The sequence below is a fragment of the Gobio gobio genome (assembly GCF_949357685.1).
Source record: "Gobio gobio genome assembly, chromosome: 17".
Classification (NCBI taxonomy): Eukaryota; Metazoa; Chordata; class Actinopteri; order Cypriniformes; family Gobionidae; genus Gobio; species Gobio gobio.
The window spans coordinates 5435723-5451497 of record NC_137110.1 but is presented as its reverse complement, the minus strand read 5'-3'; the positions used below and the strand labels follow the sequence as shown (position 1 = coordinate 5451497).

Sequence of the window (15775 nt, the reverse complement as noted above, 5' to 3'; positions counted from 1 at the left end):
TTTAGAAAGACAGAAGAGAACGAGCCGTCTGTGAATGTCCTGAATATGACACACACACACACACACACACACACACACACAGAAAGACAGAAGAGAACAGGCTGACTGTGAATGTCCTGACTATGACACACACACAGAAAGACAGAAGAGAACGGGCTGACTGTGAATGTCCTGACTATGACACACACACATACACACGACGTTCAGAAAGACAGAAGAGAACGAGCCGTCTGTGAATGTCCTGACTATGACACACACACAGAAAGACAGAAGAGAACGAGCCGTCTGTGAATGTCCTGACTATGACACACACACAGAAAGACAGAAGAGAACGAGCCGTCTGTGAATGTCCTGACTATGACACACACACAGAAAGACAGAAGAGAACGGGCTGACTGTGAATGTCCTGACTATGACACACACACACACACGACGTTCAGAAAGACAGAAGAGAACGAGCCGTCTGTGAATGTCCTGACTATGACACACACACAACACTCAAAAAGAGTCATGTTCAGCAGAGGCAGATCTTAAAGTGACAGCAGCCTAATAAACCAGACGCTGTGCTTCTGTCATTAATGTTCATCAAACAACAAAAATAACAGAGAAAACTGTAGCTTAAATAAGGATTGATCTTTAATTTATTATTTATGCAGTTAAGACTGTAAAGTGTTTGATAACTCTATTCAATTTCTGTATATTTATCAATTAAATAGAGACGTCAGTATTGTATCAGCGATACTGGCCTTCTTTCATAAAAAGATGCCATTACAACAAATATTTATAATATTTAAGTTGTTTGTACATTCATTTGGAGAGTAACTGTGAAATTATAACAATATAAAAATATTAAAAATGTCAATGTTTTTATTTGCGATTAATTACAGAAAAAATGTGTGATTAATTAGTTGTTGTTTTTTTATCAATTGACAGCACTAACATAACTTTACATGCATAGTCTCAGATCAGAAGGTGTGATTAATTGTATTGACATACATTTTTCTAATAATTGCAGTAAATTAATGACTTAATGAATTAAATTGACAGCCCAAATTTTGCAATCATTTCCCAAAGTATGTTTTATGGTGAGATATATTTATATAATTGTTAGTTTGAATATGTGGGCACAGGGAATTTACAGTAAAAATTCAGTTTAAAAGTGACAAATAAAAGCTAATTCTTAATATCAATAAAAACTACAAAATAAATAATTGTTACTAAAGTAACACTGGTCCATTGTGCTGTGGCAATTTGTGGGTGTATGATGATGCAGAGTCCACTTTTGCACAAACAGAACTTTATTTGTTTAGCTGAACATCATGCACTTCACACTCACATGAGGAATGGAACAAGCCTTAAGCTATTAAAACAAACAAGGTTCTCATCAATAATAACTAACTTAAACGATTCAAACACTAACATTTCAATAACATTACACAAACAAACGTAAACTGAAACAATTGCACAATGGTCTGATAACAAGAATTAACAATGAACTAAGACGCCATTGCGTCATAATCCACTGACAGAGTCGAATTTGTTAATGAATCGTTTAAATGAATCAGTTGATTCAGTTAATAAACGTGAATGATTCATTCAAATCAGCGGTTCTTGAATATAAATAATGTCGTTGATGTTATCTGTACTGCCAGCTGCACATCGTTTTCAACCTTATCTGATTGCATTACCAGAAATGGTGACTTTGTACAATAAAAGTATGAAATATGACATGATATCCAATATTTCCCTTTTTTTGTTTTCTATTGAGTGTGATGGATTGCTTTCTTCCCTAAAGGTCTCCTTGGCAGATCGCATTGTCAGACTGTGTTGTAAAACATATATTTACTTTGACAGGCAAATCGTAAATTTCATGTCTTTTAGCACAACTCTGGATTTTGTATTTGCTTTCCATAATCTTTAAAGCCTCACCATCTGTGATGGGTTTACAGATGATAAAGTCATAACCGAATCCCTGTAATCGTAAATTTGGCTTACCACAAGTCCTTTTTGGCTTCTTTATGAATTCTAGTCTGAAGGCGGAAGCTAATTCTGCCGTTTAATTCAAGAGGGAACAATTTACAACAGTCTACAATGAACGTTTCAAAACTGATAATGATGCTTATATATGCAAGAGACCATGCCTAGTTTTCACATGTTGTTCTAGTGGATATCTCTGAGTTTGGGCTTACTCAACTTCCATCATTTTCCCCCACAAGATATGCAGTTCATTTTAAAACTCGGTGACAAGGCTATATAGCAGGGCTTTTTGTCACTCTATGGGGTAAGAAATGTGTCAAAAATTGTAGTAATGTTTGTTCGTGTGGGAAGAAGGAGGCGGGAACCGGCAAACGTTAAAAGACTTTAATCCAGTAAAAAAACACAAACTAAAAGTAAAAGCGGCAGCCCCTCAGGATTTTTTTTTTTACTCTTTCTGTAGGTTACATCAATACACCAGTTGGTGGCAACTAGGGACTGTATAAATTAATCTTTAAATTCTGAAAGCGGCAGCCCGGCACAATGTGACACCAGGCAAGTGTTTTTTGCTAGTTTCAGCCCAACGCAGTTATCATTTTCACGTCCTGTTCGCCCATGGGTGATGGTCTGGAAACAAGGTGTGTTGAGGCGCATTGTTGGCGTGTGGCTATTTTGAGGAACTGAAAACGACTGCACCATTGACCAACAAAAACCTGCTCTAAAGTCAATAGAGCAATAATTAACAATGAACTAAGATGGCGTTGCATCATAATCCACTGACAGTGTCGAATTTGTTAATGAATCATTTAAATGAATCAGTTGATTCAGTTAATAAACGTGAATGATTCATTCAAATGGTTTTTGTGTTATTTAAAGGGCACATTAGTAATATGCACCTATAGGCAGTGCACAACGCACGTACACGCTTATTACACACACAGGGACGTGCGGTAGAGATGCGTGGATCAGCTCTAACACCACCCGAATCCACTGTTTTAAAAAAATCATCCACCCGCAACCGATCGTCACATTACAATTATTCAAATTCTCGTAAGCACGATTATATCGTAACACGAAATAGTCTGCTTTTAAAAAAAGTTATTTTTTTGCCGCAATTTATTTAAACCAGGTGTCTGCAACCTATCCTATGGTCCACGGAGGAGTAGGCTATGCTGGGACGTGAGCAAAAGCGAGAGATGTGTTTGTATTTAATTCAGATAAAGTACATCGCACATACATTTTGAGGTAGGCCTAATCATTTATCATAGCAACACATCTTGTTTTTTTAACTTAGGAGCTGTAAATATGATTGTGTGAGATACAATGAATGCACATCAAGGAAAACAAGTCAATGAAAGTGTACAGCTCTGAAAGCACCAGCTTTCAAATTCATGCACACTTGTGTGTGTGTGCGTAATTACTCCCTGACAGTTTACAGCTTGTTACGCTATTTGTTACGGTTAGCTTTGAAAATAAAAAGTTAATGGTAGCTATACCAGCCTATATAACATTATCCGCGATATAACCGCGATCCGCGCATCACTAACGTGCAGCAGTACACAAACATGCCAAATAATACAAATAAAAGCGTTCAGTCTTTCCGCTGGCAAATTCCGCCATGTAATAGCGCAACTGACTTTTAAAGGGAATGGGAGATGAGACTTTGATTGGTTAATTGCACGTTACGACCAAAACACACCCATGGTTTAGGGGCGGGGTAATGGGGTAGGTCATTCGTACAAATTCATAAGAATTGGGCAACTCGTAAAATACATTCGAATTGCAGTGAAATGAACTCTGGCTCATTATTGGCCGGCTCCTGCATCAGCATCACATGCATACGTCGATGTGCTCAGCGTTGGCCAAGAGTGAGCCGCTGTTCTGACGTAGAACCCGGAAGCGCTGCACTGTATTAACAACGTGAACAGCGCAAGAGACTGATATGGAAGAGAAGAAATTGTTGAATAAAGTTATTTTTGTTAGTTTTTTTCGACACAAAATGTATTCTCATTGCTTCATAACATTAACTTCAGTGATTTAGCATTAGGCTTTGTATCAGTAGAAACCCGGTAGTATATTGGAATTATGGTACTTTCCCCCCTCATATCCCCCTGAGATGAGAGAATTATGCATTTTATTTCTGGAAAAAATCCTCAGATGACGCAAATATATCGTCATTTTGCGTCATCTGAGGATTTTTGGCCAGAGACTACAGACTACAGCCAGTAGATGGAGCTGTTCCACATGTTATCAACCTGCCCACAGGGGAGGGACCTCACTCACAGAATGTAAATGCGCACGGCCGCTCGGCTCGGGCATTCATAACGGAGCGCTGCAGAGCAAAGTGAGTGTTTCAACTTTTCAATGAATTCCTATGAAAGTTTAGCTTCCATATGTGATCTGAAAACGTGCCAGACTGGACACACGCTGAGAATGACAGCCGCGCTTACCTCAGCTCTTCTCAGCTCTTCGCTCTTATGATGAGTGAAATCTGACTCCTGTTGCGTCTGTGACGTGACTTTCGTTCGGCTCACTCACACTTTATTGAAAAGACACGTTCAGTTTTTAATTGTAGTGTTTATTCTCTAACTGAACAAAATTATTTTACTACTATGCTTATAAAAACGACGTTGGGGGTGGAGCCGCAGTGGGCAAGAGATGTAACCAGTAGCCGTGGTTTTCTGAGTGGCCTCGTTGGCCAGCGAAGCAAGTGCATTCTGGGAGTTGCTGTCTTTCATCCACATGAGACAAAAATACATTTTCTCAGTCTAGAAGGCACCAAATTCAAAAATAATCTCACATTTCTACTACATAAATGACCCAGTTTAAATACACATTCATCTTCCCATTGTTGAAGTACCCCTTTAAGGTTGAACTACTTTAGTCACTGGACTCTTTTAACGATGTCTTTATACCTTTCTGGGCCTTGAAAGTGGTAATAACATAGCTGTCTATAGAGGGGTCAGAAAGCTCTCGGATTTCATCAAAAATATCTTCACTTGTGTTGCGAAGATGAACGAAGGTCTCACGGGTTTGGAACGACATGAGAGTGAGGAATTAAAGTAGAGAGTAAGAGCAGTGCTGCGCCTTCTGAGAATATAGTCCCCAGTATGTATATGCTAGCGGGTGGTGCATCAGACAGAGTTATGGCACGGAGATGAGAATGGTATGTATGGACTTATCTAACTCTGGGGAATACAGTTATTAAGCCAAAGTCCCAAAAAGTTGGCGTGTTCCTTTAATGACTGAATTTTCATTTTTTTGGTGAACTAACCCTTTAAAACCTATAGGCGTGACATCTAGCCCCAGTCTCTTCATACAGGATCAGTTTGGAAATATTGTTTAGTCATCATAGTGTCTGGTTGTGTCTGTGAAATGTCAGTGCTGTTGAAGTCTCCAGTGGCTGTGACAGTGGCGCGGTTCTCTGAAGCCATGCTGATTGAATTAGCAATAGGATGTTCTCAGACCCGGGGCTATTTTTGGGGCATTCAGTGCAGGAGAATAGAGGCAGGATCTTTGTGTCCTTTAAAAGCCTCTCTGTGTTTTCTGTGTGTAGATTTTCTTTGACCTCACTGCGAATGTTTGAGCAATTGGGTTGTAGTGTAAAGGGAAAATTGGACATATTCCAGACTCCACACATATGTATATGAACATTACACACAGGCGCACTCAACAGGGTTCCCCTGTGACATCAGGCCAAACACTTTAGCTATTGAGGGACACATAACATCCCACTCTTTCCTTTTCTGAGTATCCGGTCTCTCTCTGGATGCTGCCTGTGTGATGAATGGTAATCGTATGCATATACATAGTACAAAAAACATCCGGTGCGTTATTAATGACAAATGAGTATCTAGTATTGCTGTCTGAGAAAACAACTTGTTGTCACATCACCCCATGATTTAGCATATTTAGCTGGAAATATTCCTGTGCACATTCCTGTCCCGTCACAGCACACTGTCATAATGGATTAGTGGCTCAATGCCACCATACACAGTGCCCATTTACAATAACCTGACACTCTGAGACCCTTCTGAAAAGATCTAAGCAGGATGCCTATTGGAATTTATTATCATTATTTGGAACCGATTCTAAAGGGAATTTAAAGTAGCACATAACAAAATGCAATCATGTAGGACACATAGTTCCCAATAGGAGGATTACATTTTAAATAGGATAAAATACTTCCGTAGAACATTAAAGGCGGCATGAAATCAAATTTTACAATTTGTATTTTTATATTAATATTGTAGTGTTTACTATAACTGATTTATCTGTTCACTTCATTATTTTTTAAAAATTAATTTACCCTTATAATCTTTAATCAAATATGTTAACTTTCCCTCCCCCATGAAACGACCTCTCTTCTCCCCCGGTCATGTGCTATGGCGTGAGGGCGGGGTTATCGCCCCGTCTCGTTTCTGCACCTCCTCTCAGAAACCTGTCACTGATCGTAGCATGGTGGTTAGGTGCATTTTTCTCGGTATACACAATACCTTCTTCAAGAAGGACTTGAGGCAAAAAGAGAGAAATATATGAAAAATAAAAGCTTTTTTTTTTATGTAAAAATTACTCAATATAGTCGGACGAACAGCTTATCGTGACGACTCGCACTGAGGAATGCAGCGTGTGAACGCGCTTACGGCGCGCCCCCTTTATAAGGAAGAGCTGAGAAAAAAGCTTTACAGAAATAAAGCCATAAAAGGCTTAAAATAAGTAAAATCTGTAGCATAAACCAGCGAAAAGTGAGGAAATATGCTCAGTAACATTATGTAGAAAAGATTTAGAAAAAAAATACATTTATTTAAGAGATAGATTGAGTTTTTCTCCACAACTGAGTGCAAACTTCAAATCTGCCTCCATTTTGTTAGCAACGCCCAACTTCCAACGATCCAATCAATTCCTGAAGGACGAAATCAAGCCTCGCCCTACATTTCTTCTAATTTCAGAAGCCGTTTCACTCGGATATACGTCACAATAAGGAGAAAAAGACGATCTCAACTTCCGTTTCATGCCGACTTTAAAAATACAATATTTTAGGGGGGTTTTATAAACTCTACAAACTTTACAGTATACTATTAGTAGAGTGTTAGGTCAACCTAAAAGGAGGGTGTAAATGATGACAGATTTGATGTTTTTGGGTGAAATGAGTTTCTGATAAAGACTTTCTGTTTATACATGTATGCTACTGTTCAAAAGTTTTGCGGATGTGTTGTCTCTTATAATGCATTCATTTGATGAAAAATTTTGAAATATTATTACAATTTAAAACAACTGTTTTCTATATGAATATATTTTAAGCTGTAATTTATTCCTGGGATCAAAGCTGAATTTTCAGCATCATTTCTCCAGTCTTCAGTGTCACATGATCCTTCAGAAATCAGTCTAAGATGATGATTTGATGCTCAGGAAACATTTATGATTATTATCAATGATGAAAACAGTTGTGCTGCTTCATATTTTTGTGGAAACATTTTTGTGGATTTTTTGATGAATAGAAAGTTTAGAAACAGTTAGAACAGTAAAAATAAATAATAAAAAATAAGATTCAACAATTTATCTTAGATTAACTCAAAAAAGATAACAGATTTAAAGTTAACATAATAAATACATTGATAAAAATACATAAATATTAATACATAATATTTATAATCTACAGTAATATAGTCATAATAATATATAATAATAGTAATATAATGAGTAGAAAAAAATCTTGTGCATAATGTAACATAATACGCTCAACAACAAAATCAGCCTGTTTCTAAGAATTTCAATTGAAAAAACAAAACAAAAAACTAGAGCTAATAAAATATTTTATATAAATCTTAATGGAATAAGGGAATGGACGATTTCCGTTTATGTGATTCATATTCATAAAGAAAAAAAAAGAAAAGAAAATGTAGCCTTTGTATACGAATCACGAACGAAATGTTCCATTTAATTGTTCCATTAAGATTTATATAAAATGTTTTATTAAGCTCTAGTTTTTTGCTCATTTAAAATTTTTAATTCGTAATATCATTGATAAGGATTATTCAATTTAATATGATGGAATTTTACTATACAACTGAAATGTGCAAATCGTAAAAAGGAGTGTAGTTGAAACTAAATATTTTCCAAATACCATTTTACGCATATTTAGAATATTAATACATTTGATTTTGTACATGAAAATGTGTAGCTGCCTTTTAAATTTGAGTATCCATGGCATGTAAAAGATTGAAAACCCCTAAACTACACAATCATATTTGGAGCCTTGCTTTTTATGTGTAACAAACCTCAGATCGAGCTAACATGCATCATTTTTGTTTGAATTTGTTTCTAAAGCCACTAGCATTCAGATTTTTCTTTATGTATAATCCTTATTAATAGTAAAATGTCGTTTGCATGCATTTACCCTTTTCTGTATCAATTCAAATGATCAATGACTGGCATTTGTGACGTAATTTAGCTTTTGTATGATGAGTGGGTGAACAAAAGGAAAAATCAATATGGCTCTTTAGCAAAGAAGCGAAATTGTGAAGAGCGAGTATCTTTGTTCGCCTGTTTTCAGTTTAAAAGCGAGATGATGATTGTTGCAGGATTTATTCCCTGCGGGTCAGCCCTGGTTCTGCTCATTATGGCCTTGTTCAAGCCACAAGTTAGTTCACTTGATCCAAGTATTAACACAAACCTTCAACTCAGGAAGTCCTTGTGGCTAAAGCAGTCCTGCTAAATTGAGCTCAAATAGCCATGCTAGACTAATCGTGTTAGTCATGTTATTTGTTGTGCTCTTTGACCCCGAGTTTCTGTCTTAACACACAGTGTCACACTATGGCATGAAAGGTCACATTTGTCCAGTCATGTCTGAGAGCAGCGAGGCATGCTGGGGTCTTAAAGTGGAAAGATAACATGATAAAATTGAACTGGGCAGCACACAGGGATCTGTATAAATATATAGTCTTCCGAGAAATAATTTCTCACACCTACAGATTTATGAAATCAAATCCAAAAAAGGATGTTCAGAACTCAGTATCCCGGAATATTAATAAATGGAAGGGGGGATAAAAGCTCTTATAAAAGTGTGTGTGTGTGTGTGGGGGGGGGGGGGGGTAGACTTGTTGAGCAATATTAAAATTTTTAATATTTATTTGTAATGAAACTAATGCTGCCTTCATGTGCTATCGGAAATGTTCTAATTCCCACTTTAGAAGTGAACAGGAATCTTGGAGGATTATTATTATTATTGGGAAAATCTTATTAAAACCAACATCATATGTAGTGTCCCATGCACTGACAACCATATAAAAATTCCAGTCCGCTTTCTGCCGATTCTGCAATTTCAGTCAAATGCAGTAGGGCCGCCACTAATGACTATTTTTATATTGATTAATCTATCGACTAATTTATCACAATAATTTGTCAACAATTTTACTTGAAACATTTAATTTAACTTGCAACGTTGGCCTTCTGTAGTGTACTATAAAACGTATAAATGTAAACAAGCCCTTGACAAAATGTAAAACTAAAAATGTAAAAAGGTACAAATTTGTAAATCAACAAAAAAAAGAAAATATCAGCAAATACTTTTTATATAGAATAGTGTTGTCACGATACCAAAATTATGACTTCGATACGATACCAGACTAAAATACCTCAATACCGATACTGAATCCATACCATGGCAAAAAACTGTAAAAGTAATTGAATAATATGACAGAACGTACTATTCATTGCCTAAAAACTCACTTGTCCGGCATTGTTCCTGCCCTGTTTCACACAGAATATGAGCTCCGGCCCTTTAAGAGCTGCACGGACCAAATTCATTGTAACACCCGATTTCTCATTCAACTCTGTATACGTTCACTAAAGACATATCCGACTGCGTTTACCCGAATACTCGCCAGGACGTGCATTTTTACAGATTTTTGACCATTCAAACTCAATAATTTGCCAAATTGACGTTGCGATCTGTCTGAGTGAAAGGCGGCTGCGCGAGCTTCAGGTCAGAGTCCGGCAGCGCGAATACGTCCCGGCCGCGCCGCACTTTTCTGTTGCGTTCTTTTTCCTGAGCTGCGCATATATATTTGTCTGTTCTGCTTCCATTGTTTAGTGAACGGTGGAAGCTGAGCTCACACACACACGTCCTCACTCCTGCTGTCACACATTGACGCAGATTAAGAAATTCTGCTCTTATTAGAGTGCTGTCCTTTTTAAAGTACCGGTACTAATACAATTTCGTATCGTACCCAACTTACCCAGTCGACTAAAAATATTGACGTTGACTAATTAACAGCGTCGATGCAGTCGATTGTATCGACCAATCGCGACAGGCCTAAAATGCAGGCTATTTTTGCTGTGTATCAAATATACAGTACGCTTCAAATGATTACTCGTACATGTAAATATGCACTACATCAATGTCAAGACAAGACGACCGAGCTGTTTTGGGGGAATACGAATAAAAGCACACCTGCCACAGCAGTAGTTCTCCCCGCCACCATGTGTAAAGTTTATGGCACACCCATCTCTGAATTTTGGGTATCAAAATTATTTCCGAACTTCCCAGTGGTAAACACGACATAAGAGGGCGTTCATGTGCAGTTGTTACCTAGGGAACTCGCATTTACGATCGTTCCGATAGCACGTTAAGATCACACAGAACGCATTTTTCAGGTTTGAAAACGCGAGGCGCACCGCACTACCTATTTTGGTTGATGTTTTTTCATGTAGGAAATATAACAGTGCGCTGCATTTTTTTATGTTGCTAGGAAACCCCCGAATCAGCTGTTCTGTCAGTGAAATCAAATCCTATAATCAAGGTAACGGTCGCCACATGACTAATACAAACATCCTTCAGCAAAAAAAAGGTAAAACAACGATGTCAGATGATTTTGAAGTTGAAGATGGAGTGTTTTTTGGTAAAGGGAGTTTGTATTATGCTGCCTTCACGTGCTATCGGAATTATCGTAAATATGAGTTTCCTAGGTAAAAACTGCACATGAACGCCCTCACATTCTGAAACTTGAATGTAATGAGCTCGTAACCACGACTTCAGAAGTCGGAATTATCAAATTTCCGATAGCACGTGAAGGCAGCATTAGTCCTCGCACAGTCGCTTGGGGCGGTACTTCCGCCTACGTCTAGCGTGACCTTTCCGAGAGGATTGCGCAATCTGTGGCACGTCGCAGAGCAGCACAAGATGAGCAATTTAGGTTAAAAAGTATATTCTTTTTTTTATTTTTTATTAATGACTGATCGTTTCGCTAGATAAGACCCTATTCCTCGTCTGGGATCGTGCAGAGCGTCTGAAGCACTTTGAAACTCCATTGATTTGGACCTTCAACATTTTGGTTGCAATTGACCGTTCGCAAAGACCCGCCCCCTTTAGTTACTGTTGCTAATGCTGCCTTCACGTGCTATCGGAATTATCGTAAATACGAGTTTCCTAGGTAAAAATTGCACATGAACGCCCTCTGATGTCGTGTTTACCACTGGGAAGTTCGGAAATAATTTTGATACCCCAATTCCCGAGATGGGCGTGCCATAAGTTTTAAACATGGTTGCGGAGAACTACTGCTGTGGCAGGTGTGGTTGTATTGTTTTTTTTTTTTTTCAAAACAGCTAGGTCGTCTTGTCTTGACATTAACATGCAAGAGTAATCATATGAAGCGTATTGTATGTTTGGTACAAATCGAAAATAGCCTGCATTTGACTGAAATTACAGAATCAGCAGAAAGCGGACTATCTGGAATGTTTATATGGTTGTCGGTGCATGGGAGACTACATAGGCCTATATGATGTTGGTTTTTAATAAGATTTTCCCCAATAAATAGGCAAGAATAACCTGGTGTCCACCATGATTCCTGTTCACTCCGACAAAAAAGCACTTGAATGCAACAAGCTCGTAATCACGACTTCTAAAGTGGGAATTAGGAAATTTCCGATAGCACGTGAAGGCAGCATATGTCCAACAAGCCATGGCTCTCACACCACACACACGTTCTCACGTAGAGAAAATACATTGCGGAGCAAAGAGGACACTAACACACGCCGACAGACAGGACAGAGCAAGTTACTTTTAATATGAAACAAAGTCTCAACTTTGATATTATTTTACTGTTTTAAAGAAATCTAAACAATAAATCGCGTTTTGTGGCTCTTTAATGTGTGGTGATCGCTGTAGCGCCTCAGTTAAAGCTGCTCGTGAACCGATCATCTCTTCCTTGTAGTTCTTTGATAACCACGAAATAAACATGAATGAACACTAAAAGGAATGTTGTTTCAACCGCGGAAAGACATCAGTACACACCGTTTTTCCAAGTTCAAGTCCACCAACGTTAATCTCCTAACTCTCCTGACTGCTTTGTCGGACAAAACTGCAGATTTGGCGATGTGATTGGTCAGATCTCCTGTCAATCAAACTTGCGGCGAAGGGTGAATTGAAAACCGTTATGTGAAGAAAAATCCTGGAATGTTTTCCTCATCAAACTTAATTTCCTTTCGACTGAAGAAAGAAAGACATGAACATCTTGGATGAGATGGGGGTGAGTAAAATATCCGGAAATGTAAATTTTGAAGTGAACTAATCCTTTAATGCACAGCCATAGATTACCCACTAATTAATTCAGCCGAAAGGCTTCCAATTATCATCTTGTAAATAATTTAGCATTTTAAGATCCAATTTTTTATGTGACGATGTCATATATTTTTTTGAACGATGTCACACCACTCTTACGGTGTCTGTAGTATGTACTATAGTTTACGTGTATACAATATCTGAATTAAATTAGGCAAAATATACTGCATCCCACAATGCATTGTGTTAACTTTAATGTTCCATTTCTACTTTCCATTTTATGATTGAACTGGAAGTGACATCAGAAATGTTTTATCTTTTTATTCATTATTTGATTGGGTTTTCAAATTTTTTTAGATAAAATGTTATTAAATTGCAAAAGAACCATATTTATTTTTGAGGTGATACCTAGATTCCACAAGCTAAAATTTGTATTTAATGTATTAATTCAATTAATTTGATTGATTCATTTATTTAATAAAAAATTTATTTGATTCATTAAATTTAAATTTATTATTGGATACTGCATTTTGTTAAATATTGCATTTTGCAGTCCATACTAAATGCAGCCTGCAGTGCTGTATGAATGGTAATAGTAGAAAATGTGCATATATCTACTGCAAAAGCAGCTCATATGTACTTCAACATAGCTCTCCAGTAAATATGTATAACGTCACAGCTGAAGACCGAGCCTTGACCACCTGTGCTTGATCTGGGGTTTTCAGCTTGTCAAAACAGACAGTATAAAGTTTACATATTTTTTTTATAGGGGCGGAAAGCCCTTCTTGTATAGACCACACAGATTTTATGGAAAAGATTCCAGAAGGACCCTAGACAGAACCGGCACTTTTCTCTACACGGCCTGTCAAAAATGTTTCTATACGGCGCGTTCCACCGAATATCCTGTTAAATGCATACAGAAGATCAGTATCACTATTATTATGTAAAAGATGAAAATAATCAAGATACACACTCCCATTCACCCTCTCAAAGAAAAACAGTTTCCCTCTGCAGGTCTTCTACCCTGTCAGATCTAATTTGACATGATTTGTTGTCAAATCTGGTGCGGTGACCCCTAAAAGCACTAAAGTGAACAGTATGCACTACAGTTATGGGTGAACAAAGGCTCTTCCTTTTTGAAAACCTCTGCCAAAATGAATAAAGCTAAAGACAGTAAAAATAATTGGCTCGTAGCATAAGTATTAAACTTCACTGTGGCACTCAAGCAACATCACATACTCTTTTGATTTGGACCAGTATGCAATCATAGCTATAGCAAAGATACAATCTATGAAAACAAGTTTTAAAAGGTTTATGAACTGCATTGTTTTATTGTTTTATAATGTTCCCTTTCGTTCAGTCACTCCGAGTAACGTCAGTGACTGACGAATGGGGGTTTCGCTTAGAAGCCTATCATCTTCGAGATGTAACAAAGCACCCAATGGCAAAGAAATGCCATGGGCATGCGGAATTTGCATAGCGTAACTCCGCCCCACCTGGTGGGTATATAAGGAAGTACGCTGGCAGTGTCGCATTATGTTTCTGCTTCGGAGCCAAGAGCATCTCTTCACTCCTGCAAGCCTGAATTCTGAAGACTTCGGTGGCGAGGTCCTGCAGGGCACTCGAGACCAGGCTTGCGGACACAGGGTCCTAGTGCTCCAGCACCTCACCCGTTTGGGCCTTCAGGTCGCCTGGGAAAAGAGCAAACTCTCCCCTGGGTAGAGGATCTCTTTTCTCAGCTCGATCGCCATGTTCGCACAGTGCAAGCTTGTGCACTGTCGATGCTGGCTTGCCTCCATCTAATCAAGGGTAAGAATGCGGTTCCACTGAAGTAATTTCAGAGGCTCCTGGGGCATATGGCATCTGCAGCCGCGGTCACGTCGCTCGGACTGCTTCATATGAAACCGCTTCAGCACTGGCTTCGCGATCGAGTCCCGAGGTGGGCATGGCAGACAGGCTCCGGGTCCCAGTTACTCTGGCCTGCCTACAGACCTTCACTCTGTGGTCAAACCTCAGCCTCTACGGGCCAGTGTACCCTTAGAACGAGTTTCCAGGCATATTGTTGTATCAACAGATGCCTCTACCACAGGCTGGGGTGCCATGTGCAATGGTCATGCCTCAGCGGGCTCCTAGACAGGACCCCAACGCTGCCTGCATGTGAATTGCCTTGAGCTGCTAGCGGTACGGTTCGCCCTGCACCGCCTCCACAATACGGCCACAGTAGCGTACATCAACCACCAGGGTGGTCTACGCTCCCGCCGGATGTCGCAGCTCGCCCGCCACCTCCTCTTATGGAGTCGGAAGTATCTGAGGTCGCTTCGCGCCATTCATGTTCCGGGGGACCTGAACGCTGCCGCTGGCGAGCTTTCTTGGCTTCAGCCTCTCCCGGGCGAATGGAGACTCCATCCCCAGACGGTCCAGTTGATTTGGGAACAGTTCGGCGACGCACAGGTAGATCTGTTTGCCTCCCACGACTCTTCCCATTGCCGCCTGTTTTATTCCCTGACCGAGGGCACGCTCGGCACGTTTGCACTGGCGCACGGCTGGCCGCAGGGCCTACGCAAGTTTGCGTTTCCCCCAGTGAGCCTTCTGGCACAGACTCTGTGCAAGATCAGGGAGGACAAGGAGCAGGTCCTCTTGGTCGCCCCGTTTTGGCACGGCCGGACCTGGTTCTCTGAACTCATGCTCCTTGCGACAGCCCCTCCCTGGTCGATCCCTCTGAGGAAGGACCTCCTGACTCAGAGACGGGGCACCCTTTGGCACCCGCATCCCGATCTTTGGAGCCTCCACGTGTGGCTCCTGGATGGGACGGGGCAGGTTTGAGTACCCTACCACCTCAGGTGGTGGCTACCTTTCTCGCTAGGGCCTTGTCTACTTGACACGCCTATGCGTTGAAGTGGAACCTCTTCGTCACCTGGTGCTCTTCTCGCCGAGAATACCCCCGGACATGCCCGATCGGGTCTGTGCTCTTGTTTATAGTCAAGTCAAGTCATCTTTATTTATATAGCGCTTTTAACAATGCAGATTGTTTCAAAGCAGCTTTACAGTGTTAAACAGGAAAATAATGCAGCATAATTTTATTCAGCCGTCTAGCCATTCTGGAGAAAACGGTGATGTCATCAGTTCATTTCAATTATCATACAGTGACAGTGTGGGCTTTAGATCAGTAATTAGATCAGTAATTTAGTTTATATGGTTAATTTTGTTTAATAATTAGATTTATTTCGATATTTAGTTGAAAAA

General features: G+C 39.4%; 1 protein-coding gene across 1 annotated transcript in view; it reads left to right on the top strand.

The window, feature by feature from the left end:
- Nucleotides 1-15775, top strand: part of angpt4 (angiopoietin 4) — a 72434-nt gene that overhangs the window by 20404 nt on the left and 36255 nt on the right. The gene's annotated exons all lie outside the window — the stretch shown is intronic.